The 17,418-nt window shown below is 39.8% G+C and overlaps 1 long non-coding RNA gene across 4 annotated transcripts in view; it reads right to left on the bottom strand.

Moving 5' to 3' along the window:
• Window positions 1-3,020: 3,020 nt before the first annotated feature.
• Window positions 3,021-17,418, bottom strand: part of LOC144059651 (uncharacterized) — a 50,567-nt gene continuing 36,169 nt past the window's right edge. Inside the window, exons 3-5 of one of the 4 annotated variants that reach the window (XR_013295707.1) lie at window positions 10,156-10,316; window positions 3,209-3,325; window positions 3,021-3,143 (exon numbers count right to left, since the gene is read on the bottom strand). This is a non-coding gene — a long non-coding RNA (uncharacterized LOC144059651). Of the gene's footprint in view, window positions 3,144-3,208; window positions 3,326-4,535; window positions 5,891-9,173; window positions 10,317-17,418 lie in introns of those variants that run through there. The other 3 variants (XR_013295708.1, XR_013295709.1, XR_013295706.1) reach the window with 3 other exon arrangements.

The raw sequence follows: 17,418 nt of genomic DNA, 5'->3' as shown, positions 1-17,418 counted from the left end.
CAGAAGCGTCATCAGCGCTTTCTTGCCCGAGCGAGAATGAAGCCACCGGCCGCCATCTTGCGTTGCCACTCGTAAACCACCGGCAAGAATGATTATAGATTTGGTCATATTCAAAGATTTGTCTATGATGTTAACATAAGTCGAACCATGAACAATAAAATGAAAGTAAAGACAATCAGGAAAAGAATGCTGCTGAAAACTGTAAACCTAACCTTTTATGTCACGATTCATGATACTGAGATAATATACAGTACTCTGAAATGTCGATACAAACTGTGTTGTTCGTCCTTTGAGAAACTCTTATTATTACTCCAATATAGGGATCCTCGCGTAAAACAAGCATTGATAACAGTACAGTATTTTGAAAATACTGTTCTCAGTGTATCAAGTTATCGGTAGTAAAGGCAACGTAAGATGACTGCCCCTCTGGCTTCACCCGCAAGAGGCCAAACGCGAGACGTTCGTGCTTTAGAGGTCGGTTCAGCACAACAATTTTGCACGGTCGCACCTAATTAAAACAAGAAAAGAAAAAAACAATAGAAACGAAAAGAAAAACTAGTCTAACGCGTTGGACAGGAAAATATTGATGTTATTGTTGTGTTGTTGAGTGAAATGGCAAATACAGTTGTGTAATCAACAGCCATAATAACCTTAAAGCTTTATTCGACAAACGTGACATTGTCATATGGTTTAATTAAAATAAATTACTCGCCGGCAAAAAAAAACAACAACAAAAAGGGCGCATTTTGAAAGTCACCAATAGAGGACGCTAAAAGACTGCTATTAAACTAAAAATATGTTTGTGTTGTTTTTGTTTAGTTTTTAAGTCTGAGCAATTTATTTGACCATAAATGTTAGCACAATGAAACAATAGTTTAACTTGTTGACAGCCCTATAAAGGCGTTATTAAAAAAAAATGGAAGAATTAAATTAGGGATGAATAAAATGTGTGTCCTTTATCAAGTCATCCAGTAAAATTGCATTTACTTGTAGGTAAAATATATATTACTATCTTAATTAAACATTTAATATTTTCCTGTCCCTTTTCCTGAAGATTTGTGGAAGAATAGTCCGACGTGGTTGCGGCAATCTCCCATAACAGTCAATCTTTTTATCATGAACTGGGACCACCAATCTATTCGAGACATCCTATAGTTCCACCTGCTCTCCTGTTGTTTGAAATCTCTCCCCTCCCCACTTTGTAATGAACGAGACTTCCGGGATTGAGATGGGTGTGAGGTGAGCCGCGCCCCGGCATCCAACTCCTGGACCTACTGTGACATCTTCCCACTTTCAGCATATCATCTGTCACTGGCTGTCGAAGTAACAACATCCCTCCCTCCCCGTTCTGGCCGTCTGCCTCGCTCTCACTTCAAGCGACCATGTCGACTGCCGGGTGGTGACAGCTCCTCTCTGCTTCATCCACACCGCCCCGGAGTTAAAATAAAACATAGCAGCAGGTTGAGGCAGACTCCTTTTGCTCGGAGGTGTGTGAGTGCAGCGTGATGGAGGTGCATTCCATGCCACCTTGGTGGGAGTCTACATAAACAGACAGTTAAGGGCTAAAGGAGAGCCTGTTTGGGCAGAGTTCACGCATGTCTGTGTGGAAAGAGTAAAAACAAAAAAACAAAAAAAAGGGATACTGTGGTTTACCTCGTACCGCCATGCGGGCTCATGCCTTGAGGATGAAGTGGCACTTAGCGCGTGGGTGCGTCTTTTGACCCCTGAGACTGCTTGCACTTGTTCTACCTTTTTTTCCCCTCTTCTGTGGGTGGTATCACACAAAAAGCCAAAAATGAATAAAATAAAATAATAAAATTGTTGTTTACTCGGGCATTTGACTTTCGTATTTCCACTACGAGAAAGGCCATATGGAAATTCTACGAAAAGTAAGGCTGAACAAGGCCGAATATTAAATATGAGTGCACTCTAGTTGTTCAGTGTTGTTTCAAGACTGCGCCACAAGATGCAAGCGCTCGATTTGATAGGATTTCCATTCCATTCCCCGCGTGCTTGAGTGTCTGGACAAGGAATTCATCATGTCTGCATTTGTTTGAAGTCAATATGAAGCACATATTGGAAAGTCTGTTTTCGTATTGACATTGGTGCACATCCAGGCCATCAAAGCGCTCCGGGATGCCCACATTACCTCATTGGGACCAAAAGGTAAGTTTGTGAACGTCATACGTGAGCGCGGCAGTAATTAAGGGGTCAAAATGTTGCAAGAAAAACAAACAAACACATATTGCTCTTGATATGATACCATTGATACACATTAGCAGGTGTCTTGCTGAACTTTTGATATGAATAATGTATACAATTTATTAATCGACGTACACTGTAACAATCCGTAGTATGGCACCGCGCCACAAGGTGGCGCCTCTTTGTATATGTTATGCCTAGCAGCACTTTTTCGTTTTCGCCCTCAGTGTATTTGAAGCGGTGAACTTGAGCGGTCGCTTGCAGAATTGTACGGCGGCATCAACAATCCTACTTTTCCCCTATTAATAAAGTAAGTAATATGTGGACTTCCAGCCCTTTATTTTTTTTATTTTTTTGCTCTCTATTTTTTTTTTTTGCTATCCAGCAGCGCCGTCCATGGTGATCAGCCACCGGGCGTTACAACACACAGAGAAGTTGTTAGTTTGGCGTGACATCAACAGACGCGACTGAGTGGAGCAAGAAAAGGCCTATAATACTTTGGCACATATTCACGCTTAGCAGAATAAACAATGACAGGGTGGAGGAGGAATTGCCGACACCTCACCCAGCATGTGTGAAAATAAATCTGCTCAAGGGTGGAGACCTGCGTGTCTTCAACAATCAGAGTAATTTACATGGCCGCGCCACGTGGAGGACACTAATTACACTGTCTATTAAAGACATTTCATTACATTAGGCCACACACTCATTTTGGACTGCTTTTGCTATCACCATGAAAGCATAAATGAATGAAACGTTTTTATTTGAGTGGCGTGTCATTGGCCATTTGAAATTTACATTATACAGCATATTTTCTTCTTTTGGCCAATCTCATTCCTTCGCTCACGTTTACGAAAGTGTGTTATCATAGGTGAGGGTCAAATGTAGATCAAATGGAAAATTGAAAATTGTGATTCTCCTCCCAGCCACTTCACACTCATCTGCAAATTGAAGGTCATAAACAAGCTGAACCAGCATCTGTAAAAAGACGGACCATTTAACTTACCCACATGTGCTGAGAAATTCCAAACTGACACTAGTCGTACAGGGACCGAACAGCCTGTATCCGGGGGTTCCAGAACACAAAAGGATGACCTCACCCGTCCGCCAATCCAGAGTCCATCTAGCAACAAAAAAGGATCGAAAAGGCCTGCATGTGTTTTCTTTGTTTTTCTTTCCCTTCTTAAAAGCGAAATTCTGATTAACTATTTTCCAAATTCTGCATGGAAAGTGTTCTGAAGTTATCCTTGCAGATGGCATTCCTGAGCAGATACTTAAGGGATGTTTCCATCGCTCCAATTTAATCCACAGGGCCAAAAAGTCAGACTGCGCGAGTGGAATAAATAGAAAAGAGACAGACTGATGTGGGAAGAGCAAGGGTGAATACAAAGACGTTGGGACGAGATGCGTATGAGTGTTGAGGGGCCCACTTGTAAAAAGTTTCAATTTCATCCAAAGCCCCATCTGATATTGTTACTAAACATTGTACCCTGGGTTACCAAAACAAATTTGGGGTCCTGAAAAATAATCGCTTTGTCCTACGCTAGAAACCTAGTGCATGGAACTAAACCTGACAGCACATAATAACGGGTAACAAAACTTAAGAGGTAGTTCATAGTGGGCAACTTGCAACTCACAACTCTTTGGAAGCTAATCCATGTTTACCAAAAAATAACCGTTGTCTCTTTATAATGATGGTGGATGTCTGAGTGAGACTGACAGCCGCTGTGCAGCGTGGATGTGACTAAAAACAAAAATCAAAATTGGTCGAGAATTTGGGAGGGTTGCGCAATCTACAGTTATTTTAAAGTCCGGCGCGCCATTGACTGTAATGTTATGAGTGATTGAGCAGCCCTGTCCTAAGATGGCCGCCCTGCACTCACGTTTCTACCCATTGGCTCGCAGCGCAGAGACATCTAATGTTTATATCTATGGTTCCTGTATTTGAAAGACCAAGATTCTTGCAAATTAAAGCTGCAATATGGAACTTTTTTTCCCCCCAAAATAACTTTATAATAAGCTTTTTATTTGACCATTTATGACTGAAATGCCTTCTAATTAGTAGATTAACGCCTTAGCTGTTCACAATGGGTACTCCTGCAAGCCTCTGGCCAATAGTTTTCAGACTGGATTCGGGTTAGAATTTCCCGCGCCTTATGAGCGGATGTGACGTAACGTGCGTGGTGTGTCTGTGAAGAACGGTCAGCGGGTGGTAGTAGCGATTCGAAATTGAATATTCTACGTCCGATAGCTTTAAGCATGTACAGAACACGAATCAATTTTCCTTTTTTATTTATTTTTTTTTTTTTTAGATACAATACTGAGCTCTCACAACAACAACAAAAAAAAACACAAACACATTTTGCATTCAAAGGAGATACTCCAACCTCGTTTATATGATCAAATATTCGGGTTACAAAAGTGGTAACGTGCGCATGACTTCACTAATTAACTCACGATAAATCAAAAATTTTATATCTGTTAAATAATGATAATAAATACAGACGCTCCCCTACTTACGAACATTTGAGTTACGAACAACGGTACATGCGAACATGTCTGCGCGTACAGTATGTCGAAAAATGTTTGGAAAGAAATGCTGTAAGTTAGATTTTGTATTGCGCGTAGTGCTTCTTTCCGCCGCTAATACCGACGATTGGCGCTGTGAGAGCTCATTGGAGGCTGAGCAACGTGTCGAGGAGGAGGAGGAAGAAAACGCCGTTCCCCATGAAGCAGGAAATAACTTTTGAAGCCGATTCCAGCGACGACGAAGAATCTCTCATGATATAAAATCCTCCTCTTCCTCCTCCTCCATCATCTCCTTAAGCATCGAGTACATCTTCCAAAAGTAAGTTAAACTTCATTTTATTTATCTTATTACGTACATGTACATACTGTGTGTGTCTTTCACTCTCTCTCTCTAACATACGTAGTACAGTACAGTACTGTACGTATTCTCTCCATTTTATTAAAAGTTTTTTTCAGTACAAACCAATGCAGGTTACTTGTACAAGCCTTAAACATACTTATATAAACCTTCAATATACTTATATAGGCTTTAAACATAAATTATAATACAAAATATAGCACTGAAGCAACTTACGAACACATTCACCTTACGAATGATCATCCGGAACGTAACTCGTTCGCAAGGTGGGGAGCGTCTGTATACAATATAAAAAAATTCTAGGTTTTCATACTCTAAACAAAAGTGGAAAAAATGTTAAACTAATAGAACTAGTTCAAATGAATTTTTGACGTTTATAGCCGTCAATGGCAGTGAATGAATAAAATAAAATAAAAGATTGTTAAAAATTCAGAGTCAGGCGATTTTTTTTTTAATTGTAATTAATCGCTTTTCATACTCTTGTTAACAATGTCAATGGCAGCGAACGAGTTAATATCTTTTAAAATAATGACATCATTTAGAAGCCATTTAATTTGTGTCATAGTGTGCGAAGACATATTTGTGTATTTATGCGCGTGGAATGTTTTTCATCAAACGCGGCTTTTATCAGTAGTGGAAAAGTGAGTTCCATCGAAGGTCTTTCCACTGATGTCTTTTCAAAGTTCCATCTTTCCACTGGCAGTGTCATGTGAAGCCTGGCAGCTGACTTGCTCTCTCCCCTTGCGCTGGATCCAGTGTTACAGTCGCACTGCTGTCAGGAGCCGCTCGCCAGACCGACAGCTGCTTGGAAAAAGATTGTCGTGGCTTCAAAGAGAACTTGCGAGTCCCCGCGTGACAGTAAAAAAAAAAAAAAAAAAAAAACTCCTCCAGTCGGCCGTCGCTCAAAATGTTCACGCACGCACGCACGCACGACGACGACGGTGACCCATCAGCGATAAATCTGACAACTGGAGTTGCTTCATTAGCGCTGATGCAAGCGCGTTTGTGTGTTAATGTACGTGAATCATTAACAGAATCCCAAACAAATGATTTTCTTGGAGAGTCATGTAAGATGAACGTAATGAGCAACTGCTGCTTCTGGCGTGGCGTTACACGCGCTGCGGCTCCATCTGTAAGTGATGAGCTACCTGCTCTCGTGTTTATATAAAAAAAAAAAAAGTGCACGTACGGCGTGAACGTGCACGTGGAGCAATCGCACGAATCCGGACGCTCCGCCAGGCAAAAAAGGTAAGCGTTGTTTACGCCTGTGTTCCCGTATCCATGACAACAAATTCAACCTGTCCGCATGTCGTCAGGTGGCTGATAATGAAGTTGTCTCGCGGTGATGATGTCACTGCATCTGTACAATTGGAGAGCTCTGTGTTGAGTTAAGGATTACGGGGTGGGGGTGGGGGTGGGGGGGGGGATTAAAGTGCCACAGTGTCACCTCCAAAGAGATCCTCCATCTTTTAAAGTCACATAAAGAAGTTGAATCTATACACTTGGGCAGCAAGCAAGTGCTTTGTTACATTGTATTTTCCATATTCAAAGGCCAAGGAAAATACAGCAAAACCAGCAGTGCTAAATCAAAGTCTGGCCTGTAAAGAGAGGTGAAAGGAAGAGAAAGCTGCAGAAATGGAGGAGGGGGTACTTTTCAATTCATTCTGCCCCAATGTATGGACCTCCATGTATGGACCCTCTTTCGCTATTCTCCCTGTTCCCGCCCTGTGGCGCACAGCAGCACACATCAACTCTTAACTCTAAACTAAAATTTTTTTTAAAAAAATCTATTTCAGACAGTTGTTTTTGCATTTTCTTTCTTTTGGCTCTTTGGCGAATGCATGGATATGTCACAACCTTATCACAGGGATGTGATTTGACCAAAGTGAAATTATCTGAAAATTTAGCCCGGGGTCTGGGGGCCGCTGGCACCCAGCTAGGTCCAGGGCAGTGCCCTGGTGGGGGGACAAGGGGGAGCTCATGGGTTTTCCGTGTTTTTAAGTACTTTCAATGTACTCACATGACAAATAAATTGACAAAACAACAGCATAAATCCCATATAAAATGGCAGTTTTAGTCAACTCAAAATCAGTCACATTCAAAAACATTGCCATTGACTGCCTTTGCTTTTAAAAACTATCACTGAGAATATCATCATATCTAACTAATGTGATTACTAATGTTGAAGAGTTCAAATTTCATGAACAAATAATTGTATCATGACCAAATGAAAAGTAACTCATATTAGAGCATACCACAAATGTCTTTGTTATAGCAGAAGATGTTATCTGTCGGAGTCATGTGCATACACAATGAAATACAAAAAAAAATAATAATAAAAAAAAAATCGGATTTTTTTTTTTGGGGGGGGGAGATAAAAAAAGCGGAATTCCGCGAATTAGCGGAAAAATCACATCCCTGTTATCAGTGTTTTTTGTGATCGTACCTGTCAAGTTCATCATCGCCTATTAACTCTAATAGTTAATAATTCATTCTTTATGGAAGTGTATTGCATTCACTCTGACTATTTTTTTTTGGGGGGGGGAGCTTTATTTATTTATTTTGTTATTTGTTAAAACATTTCTGTTTTACTGCATATTTTTTTCCGTCATAAAAAATATTCCGAAAAACAGGATTTTTTTTTTTTTAACTGAAAACAAAGGGGTTTTTTTTAACCTCTGAACTCTAAGTGACTTGTTGCAGAATTGCTAATGGCAGACAATGTCCCGCATGCAAATACGCTTCCGTAGAAACTTAACTGTTATCTTACTAAAATCATGCCGATCGATTGACATGTTTGTATACAGTACTCACCTTAATTGAGCCTGTGAGTGATATAGTTGAAGGTACATTGGAGGTATGCGGGAAAATGTCCGCCATTTTGCGAGTCTGCAACAAGTGACTTGGAGTTCAGAGGTAAAAAAAAAAAGTAAAACAAATAAATAAACACCTCCAAAAACAGAGCACCAGCTTTTGTATTTCTGAGTAATATTTTTTCTGCTTTTTTTTTTTTCAATGTTGTCGTTTTTCAGATTTTTTTGTTTTTCTGAGTAATTTTTCCTTCTGTTTTTCTGAATAACCTCCATTATTCGGAATGTTTTTTTTTTATGACAGAAAAAAAAGTATTCCGTAAAACAAAAAAATATTCAGAAAAAAAAACAATAATAAAAAATAATACAAAAAAACAAAGCTCCCCCAAAAATCTGTCAAAAAACGGAGGGTCTTTTTCCCCCCAAGTGAATGCAATACACTTCCGTAGTTCTTCATGCAGATTGTAGTTAAGAACTGAACACTGTGTTATTATCTCTAAACGAGAGCAGTCAATTTGACTTCTCTACTTCTGGGTTTAAATTTGCAAACTGGCAGCGACTAACTTTCCGCTACGTCTAATACGCAAGGTATGTGCTTTCTTGTGCCAAATTCCTTAAAACAATAACAAAAGTCAGCACGCCAAATCGCCTATAGGTGTGAGCGTGAATGCTTGTCTGTCTCCGAGCGGGAAACGGAATGGATGGACGGGCAGTTTGATGACATTCCGTCTCGCGCATTTTCATTTCATAATGGAACTTAGCCGCATTGCTAAATTGCTTTCAAGCAGAGATTTTACTGAATATTATTATCACTGAAACAATAAAACGTCATGAAACATTAGCTAACATTAACAAGCACACTTGTTTTTTTCAACTTTGGATACTTACATACAACCTAGGTTAGCTTAGACAAAGCTAAGTGGTTAGCAAAGCAAAACACGACGATTTGTGGTTGAGCGCAAATGGCAACGATATAAACAAAGACAGGAAGTGACAGACTAGCATCCGTTGTTGGGTTGAGCAGTGTTATTTTTGCCAAGAAATTTTAATTTAGTTTTAGTTATAGTCTTTTGACTAAAATTAATGAACGTTTTAGTCATCCGATTGTATTAGTTTTAATCCAATTTTAGTTGGCAAAATGAGCAATTTTAGTCAACTAAATTGACAATTTAGTCGATGTTTTCCTTCAGCACACATTTCAACTTTCATACAGAAAATGATAACACACCTATATGTAACTGTAGTAGACACATTTAACACAAAGGTGTCTTTATTAAACTTTGTTTCAATGAAACATGGTTTGAATTGACAATAATATGCCGTCTTAAATCTTGGTTTTTACCTACATTAAAAAAAAAAAAGGATAATTGCCTGAGATTAATTTTACAGCTTCACAACGAATGTAAACAAGTTTGAACATAATAAAGTGCAGTGAACAGTTTCTGACTGGTTCTTTTCTCCCACCCGCGTTTCATTCCTTCTGATTGGATGTTGAGAATTTTTGACACTGCGTTGTTTTCGTTTTAGTCATTGATAAAATTGTCAGACAATTTTAGTTATCGTCATTGTCTCAATGAATGATTTTTATTTTCGTCTGAAAATGTTTTTTCGTGACGAAAAATATGATGAAAATTTTTTCGTTGACGAAAGTCGTTTTTTTTGCATTCTCACGGATTTGTGAAATATCTTCGTTTGGGCAACAAGTACAGCTTAAATTCTAATTCTGCATCTCATCAAGAGTGGTAAAAATGCCCAGATGTGTTCTGGGACTTGTTTGAACTTTGGTTCGTTAAGCTGTCACAGCATGCATTGGGTTACATCATCGGGACTTCCAGTATGATGGCCATATTAAATTTTCACTTCTTAAAGACATCAATCCAGTCGTGTGTTTTCTCTTTTTCTTTTTTCTTTTTTGCTTGTCAAGTGTCACGGGTAAGCTGGAGTCTATCCCATCTTAAGGCAATTTTCTTCTTCAGTGAATCATCTGTACATGTTTTGGGGCCTGTTGGGAGGAAGCCAAAGTACCTGTGTACAGCGACGGTGCCAGCCATTCGTCACTCCACTACCAATCTAAACTTCCAAAAATCTGCTCTCCCAACTTTGCAAGACCATTCTTGCAAATGTTAGTCTTGAGAAACCGCCTATATGACAACACCTGTTTGGAATCTGATTGTCTGCTGCTGATGCAAACACATCTCGATGGTTCATATAATGAAGCTCAGAATGAGTTTCCCCGAGTCCCCGTGAGCTCCGCACCTGAGTCCAGTGAAGACGTCCTGGCGTCTTGATGGGCGATAACGGGCGAACTCCGCAATGCACTCCGCCGTGAACTCCGTCGTCTGGTCACGGTGAGGACAGCTGAGGTCAGAGCGCGCGGCCAAATAATCCCCATCCCTACGCACCGCTCACGCCTGCGTCTGATAGAAAACAGACAGAAGAGCAGATCCTTGCCTGTGATTAATGATATTGATTCCGTTTTCCAAGTTTGGGGTTTTTTATCCTTGTGAAATGTTTCATCGGTGCTGCCACGGACAATTAGTCTGATTGCTCTGCATTTGCATCAAACCGAGCACGCCTGATAGGTCCTGTGGGCCCAGGGGCGGGCGTGGATCAGCGGTAGAGTGGTCGTCTCGCAAACCAGAGGATGTGGGTTCGAAAATGTCCTTGAGCAAGATACCGAAGCCCCAGTTGCCCCTGATGCTGCGTCATGAGTAGTTGAATGTAAAGCGCTTTGGGAGCCTTGTAAAAGGTGTAAAAGCGCTATATAAATGAAGCTTCGCTCTTGGCTGGATTTTGACTGATTTTGCAAGGCCCACAGAATATTGTGTTCTATTGCTATAAAAACATGGAACCTACCAAAAGAAAGTTGATAGTCTCTTCTTTTATCAGGAATAAAATATTTCTATTTGTTTCCGTTTTGCAGCAATTAGCATTAGAATATAGCTAAGTTTTATTATTATTCACAAATCTGTTTAAAACAGAGGGGAAACGGCTTGTTGCAACATGGCCCTGGTTGATCTCATATACTCTGCTGCCACCTGCTGGCCGTTTTTGTAATAACTACCATTGCTCATGCATTCTCTTCGGTTCAGAGGCTACATCAAAGCCTTCTCTATGCTTTAGCATAAAAACACACACGTTAAAAAAACATATAAATACGTCTTTGGGAGCATGGTAATATTTTAAATAAAACATATATAAACGTTTTTGGGAGCAATTGAGTTAAAAGTCCTCAAACAGGTCAAACTGGCCTGACCTGACCCAATCCGAACGGAAAAGGTAAATTCATTGAGTTGTTTTTTTTTACCACATTTAAATATCTGCAGATTAAAATGGAAATCTTGTCATTTCATCAGCGCCCCCACAAGGAAATGTCATTCACAAACCAAATGTCATTCAAGCGCTGGAATAAAAGGTCACAGAATCACTGAGCTTCTGAACCAGGAAACTCGCGACTGGTGGATCTTCAATGCGATATTGTTTTGAAGTCATTTTTGATAAGCCTCTATGAATGTGTCGCTTCTTACCACAAGGATTTCCCCTTCAGTGGGAAAAACTGTTCCAGTTTCTTCAAATTTGGCAGTCACTTCTACTTATAGGTTACAGGGTTTGCTCAAGGACATCAATGTATTAGCACCAGCCGTCGTTCTGTTTACTCGGATCAGTTTCCCAGTTACTGCTTTTTAAAAAAAGATTCCAGTTTTCCTAGACGGCCCAAAAGATCCGTTTTTGCCTTGTCTGACCTGAGCACCTTCAGCAAATACATTTTGGGAGTCTCCCACATGCCTTTTTCTGGTTACTCTTCCATTATGTCCAACTCTACAGTATGGACTGCACGGGTTTATTGTAGCCTTACGGACTCCAGCCTTTGCTGTGGAACTCTGCAGCTCCTCAACGTGTTACCTTTTTCAATTTCATTTTATGTTGGCTCTCTGGTTAATACCATCCTTGTCTGGTCCGTGAACTTTGGTGGGGAGGCCTCTTTTTGCAGGTTTGGCGTATTGTCATGTTCTTTTCATTTGACGACGGTGGATTTGACGGTTCTCCTGAAGATCATCAAAGATTTGAATTTTTGTTACAACTTTCTTCCCGACTTGTTTGGAGAGTTTCTGTGGCGCGCACGTTCCTGACGGTTCGAATATTCAGGTTTCTGTCTGTTAGCGAGAGCCACTACATCGTGATAACTTACATTGATGTTTCTGCATTTGGCAATTTATTATTATATTATATTATTAGTATGGGATTTTTTTTAATGGGCTTTTCGGTGAACTGATGAATACACACACGCACGCACACACACACACACACGCACATACACATTATCACCCACATACAAAAAAATAAATAAAATAAAAATAAAAATAATAAAAAATAATAATAAAAAAAATAAAAAAATAAAAAATAATAATATATATATATATATATATATATGTGTGTATATGTATATATATATATGTATATATAAAAAAAACATTTATTAAATTTTTTTTAATTGATTTGTTTGTTTTTTTAAAAAAAAAAAGGAGAGCAATGATGATGTCAAATCGAATGAACAATACTGAGCTCTCCTGAAAAAAAAAAAACATTTATTAAATTTTTTTTAATTGATTTGTTTTTTTGTTTTGTTTTTTAAAAAAGGAGAGCAATGATGATGTCAAATCGAATGAACAATACTGAGCTCTCCTGAAAAAAAAAAAAAAACATTTATTAAATTTTTTTTAATTGATTTGTTTGTTTTTTTTAAAAAAAAGGAGAGCAATGATGATGTCAAATCAAATGAACAATACTGAGCTCTCCTGAAAAAAAAAAAAAAACATTTATTAAATTTTTTTTAATTGATTTGTTTGTTTTTAAAAAAAAAAAAGGAGAGCAATGATGATGTCAAATCGAATGAACAATACTGAGCTCTCCTGAAAAAAAAAAAAACATTTATTAAATTTTTTTTAATTGATTTGTTTGTTTTTTAAAAAAAAAAAAAAGGAGAGCAATGATGATGTCAAATCGAATGAACAATACTGAGCTCTCCTGAAAAAAAAAAAAGAATATTCAGGTTTGAACCTCGGATGGAACATCTCTAGAGTTGGATTGTATTCCTCATGCTACCTGAGCTGGAATGCGGCTCTAGTTATTACCAGATCCCATTTGGACACCGTGTGCTATGTGGTCTTTTTCCAGAACGATGTGCATTTTCAAACCCGGTAAGAAGTGTTAACAGTTGCTTAGATAGTGCATACGTCACAGGAGATTCACGAGTTACCAGAAACAGGATGATCGAATCAAAATGGGATTAATGTGGTGCGTCGTCATCGCCATCAGTACAGCAGCTCCGTCCTCGCAAGCATCCTGAGCTGCACAACCAAGCGTTCTTTGCACCCCATCAGCCCAAACGTGTTAATGAGACTTTATCGATTCAGTCATGTCATTCCCGTCCGCTCTATCTCCGCAGGGTGCCCCGCCCTAACTCAATCCAGATGAGCTTCATCATGTCATACTTGGAGGGAAAACCAGTCTTACATGACAGGAGTGGGTGGGAATTTCTAGACTTCTGATAAAAATGGGGAGAGTTGGAAAAACATTTCTAAGGGGACACTGTGTTAAAGAAAAGCCATGAGGCCTTTTCCACAGCTGTTTTGCACATTGGCCCGAGTCAAGCAGCGCGGCTGCTAATGGAGTGATAGGCACAATGGAGACCTGCTCCGCTGAGAGCCGTTTTATGCTTCTCAGGGTGTTGAAGAAGTGCATTAGCAGGACCGCACACACACACACACACACAGTTTGCAGTTCATTTCTCACACAAACACAAGACTCTGCCGAAGCTCATAAAGTCACCGCTGACACGATGCTGCCCGCGGTGCCGAACAACATTAATTCTCCATTCAGCTCGCCCGATCAGTTCAAATGCTTGGACCGCTCTCGCGTTTGCTGAGCTTTTTCTCAGAAAACGACTACTGCTGTTGACTGCGTCCAAAGACGACATCGATGAGAACACTAAAACAGAACAAACGCTGCTAAAACAATTAGCCGAGAGATAATAAAATGCTGTATATAGCTGACGGGAACCACTAAAAACCTCCGCCAAGGAGGTTATGTTCTCATTTGTTTGTTATCTTTCCAAAGCGCAAACGAGGCAAGATGTGTTGCTTCTTGACTTGTCAACAACTGCTTTTCAATCTTCCACTCTTAACAACTAAGCACAGAAATGATTTAGCGGCCCGTCCATCTACTTTCTTTGACGTTTTACCCTGTTCAGGGTCAAGGGGAGCTGGAGCCTAGCCCGGCTGCACCCTGGACTACATCGTGAAGCGGTCGGCAGTCAATCACATGACATACAGACCCGATACCAAGACCTCAAAGACTATTTTACAGAAAAATTTAAACCAAATTTACATTGAATATTCATTGTCGGTATACAATAAGGGTTATGCACTAGCCCCGGAAGCGTTCAGCTAACCGGACGATTCACTTCCGGTGCTCGGCAGTAAACATCGGAGACCTGGAAAATGTAACTTTTTTTTTTTTAACTTATTTTTTTTAACTTTTTTTTTTACTTTTTTTTTTTATTTTTTATTTTTTTACACTCGATTACTACAGGACTTGCCAAAAATGACGGTTGTCATTGAAGTGTCGGTTGTCCCTCGACTGAGCAGCACTGAAATATGGGGTTCCGTTAGTTAGGTTGGCCAATGTTATCATACAACGCAAAAAAAAAAAAAAAAAAGAAAAACCTTGAAAAGGGACAGCAAATGTGGTAATTCCCCTGCCGAGGCCGAGTGAAGCGCCGGAAGTGAGTCATTCTGTTTAGCTGAACGCTTCCGGGGTTATTGCATCACCCCTTTTATCACATGTCTAGGGCTGCTGTATAAACCTTTTGCATTTTGACTGTTGAAACCTTCAGCGCCGAAGAAAGACACGTCTGTATTATTATCTGCACAATGACTCATATCCGTGATGGTTGCCGCTGTGTGCTCCCCCAACCTTTAGAGCAGCAACGACTGTGTAACCAGGGACCGCCCTAAAAGAAATAAAAAGAGAGGGCTTGACAGAATGTGCTTCAGAGCGGTAGGAGATCTCCTCACGAGCAAAAAATAATGTAAGTCTCTCTGTTGTTTGTTAAATGTTCTAAATTGACTGAACTTGACATAACTGTTTACAACATCCACTTGATTTATCCTTCTCCTTTTTTTTTTTTACCTAAACCTTTTGAATTTTGACTGTTGAAACCTTCAGCGCCGAAGAAAGACACGTCTGTATTATTATCTGCACAATGACTCATATCCGTGATGGTTGCCGCTGTGTGCTCCCCCAACCTTTAGAGCAGCAACGACTGTGTAACCAGGGACCTCCCTAAAAGAAATAAAAAGAGAGGGCTCGACAGAATGTGCTTCAGAGCGGTAGGAGATTGTAACTGTGCACACCTCTGTCCGTTCTCCTCACGAGCAAAAATAATGTAAGTCTCTCTGTTGTTTGTTAAATGTTCTAAATTGACTGAACTTGACACAACTGTTTACAACATCCACTTGATTTATCCTTCTCCTTTTTTTTTTTACCTAAACCTTTTGTGGTATAGCCGTTGGTGCAACTCCAAACGTTTTTGTCATCATTTTGAGTTCAAGTCAAAGGTAGTCATTCACTTTCAGTTGAATCTCTTGTTTACGAACATTAATAGAGAGCAATGGAGATCACAATTACTGCTCAACAAAACTGAGATAGTTGTTTTAGTTGATCTGATTAATTGTATTTTGCAATGCTACACTTCTTCAGGCAAAGCAGCTCCAAGCGTCCAACTCTTTCCCCACAATTGACGCTCCTAGCGAGAAAGCCATTGCACAAATGTTTCCTTCAAAGTTCATTTAAATGTAGACGCTTCACATGCATCGCTTGCCTCACTCGTACATGAGAGCCATGAGGAATGTTTCTGCTGTTTTCTGTGCGCCACAGGAATTAATGTTTCCTTTCCCCACAGCCAAATCTTATTTCAGCGCATGCACCAGTGATTGCTCTGCATTTACACTCATCGACGCTCAGGGCCAAACGCAGACCAAACACATGACCAAAACACAATCACCGATGTCAAATGTTTTTTTTTTTTTTATGTGAGCGCTTTGAGATGATGTCACTTTGCAGCGGAAGGTGCTGGTGAGACGAAGGGACCTGGTATTGGCCCCCGCAGGCCCACAACGCTTTTGACTCCAGCACATTTGCCATGAATTGCTGCTTGACCTCTCTTAAATTTGCTCAAAGTCTATTACTGGAAAAATCATTTTCACCTGCGAAACTGTTAATGCATTCCATGTAACTTCACTCACTTTAAAGGGAGTCTAAAATACACCCTTTAATGGAGAAATAGTATGCATTTTTTTTCCACAACTTAAACAGCCTACAGGTGTTACATCCCAAAGATTAAGACTTATACTTGCTATACATATTTTTACATTTTCTTGCCATTGTGAAATTGGCTTGTTTAAGGGGGTGGATTCACATATTCAAATTTTTTTTTTCGCAATATTGAAAACATTTTTAAACATTTTTTTTCTTGTTTTGTTTTTGAGTCCCCCCCCCCCCATATTGTCCCTCCATTTTCCCATTGAAAACATATAGATTGTTTATCAGTGTCTTTTGAATAATTTCTTGGGTTTGAAAAAACATTATTTAACTCCAAACATGAAATTAAGGTTAATAACGGGGTAGGTGCCACGGACTCCGACTTCCGGGTTTCACGCATCAGTGTCGTTTCCGGCCACTGATGGCATTTCCTAGCCCCTTCCCCTTCCCCTAACCCCAACCATCAAAAATGATTGCCTACCCCCATTCCTTACCCGAACCTCAACCATAACCCAATTCTAACCTTAAACTCTAAAACCAAGTCTTGACTCTCAAAAAGAGGTCTGAACTTGTGGGGACCACCAAAATGTCTCCACAATTTCAACTTGGTCCCCACAATGGTAGTTAAACCTGCAAAAACATGCGTGTATGGGCCCCACGATGTGGCAAAGACAAAACCACACACACACACACTTTCAATGAATAATATGCAAATGAATAATACAAAATTCTAAATTACCATCTGTGACGTGATGACTGAGGATTTGTTAACTTTTATAACACTCGCGAGAACCCTAAAGTCAATTACTATCCTAAACAATAAACAGATCGTGACAGTCATTTCAAATAAGGCTTTGAGTTTGTCATCACAACTCAACACTTCGTAAAAAGCTGCAACTTGTTCCCAACAAAAGGAAAATAACATCGTCTGCTGCGAGTATTCACTTGCGTAGAAACCAGGACTCAATTAGTTCACTCCTTGTACTGCAATGAAACTCATTTGAGAGGTTTTGGCCAAAGCTTCTATGCGGTCCATACTGACCAGTAAAAAAGTCCAACAGCTGAGTGGAAAGTGAACGTCGTCTGCCCCGTGTGCTGCGCAATCGAACAACAACATCAGGATGGGCGAGACAAAGCTCACCAAGTGTTTGGAGGAATGAATGCATGGAAAAGACGCATAATCCTCATGACAAAGGG

Source organism: Vanacampus margaritifer, chromosome 10, assembly GCF_051991255.1.
Source record: "Vanacampus margaritifer isolate UIUO_Vmar chromosome 10, RoL_Vmar_1.0, whole genome shotgun sequence".
Taxonomy (NCBI): domain Eukaryota; kingdom Metazoa; phylum Chordata; class Actinopteri; order Syngnathiformes; family Syngnathidae; genus Vanacampus; species Vanacampus margaritifer.
Note: the sequence above shows the minus strand (reverse complement) of the source record. Positions and strands in the feature narration are given on the sequence as shown.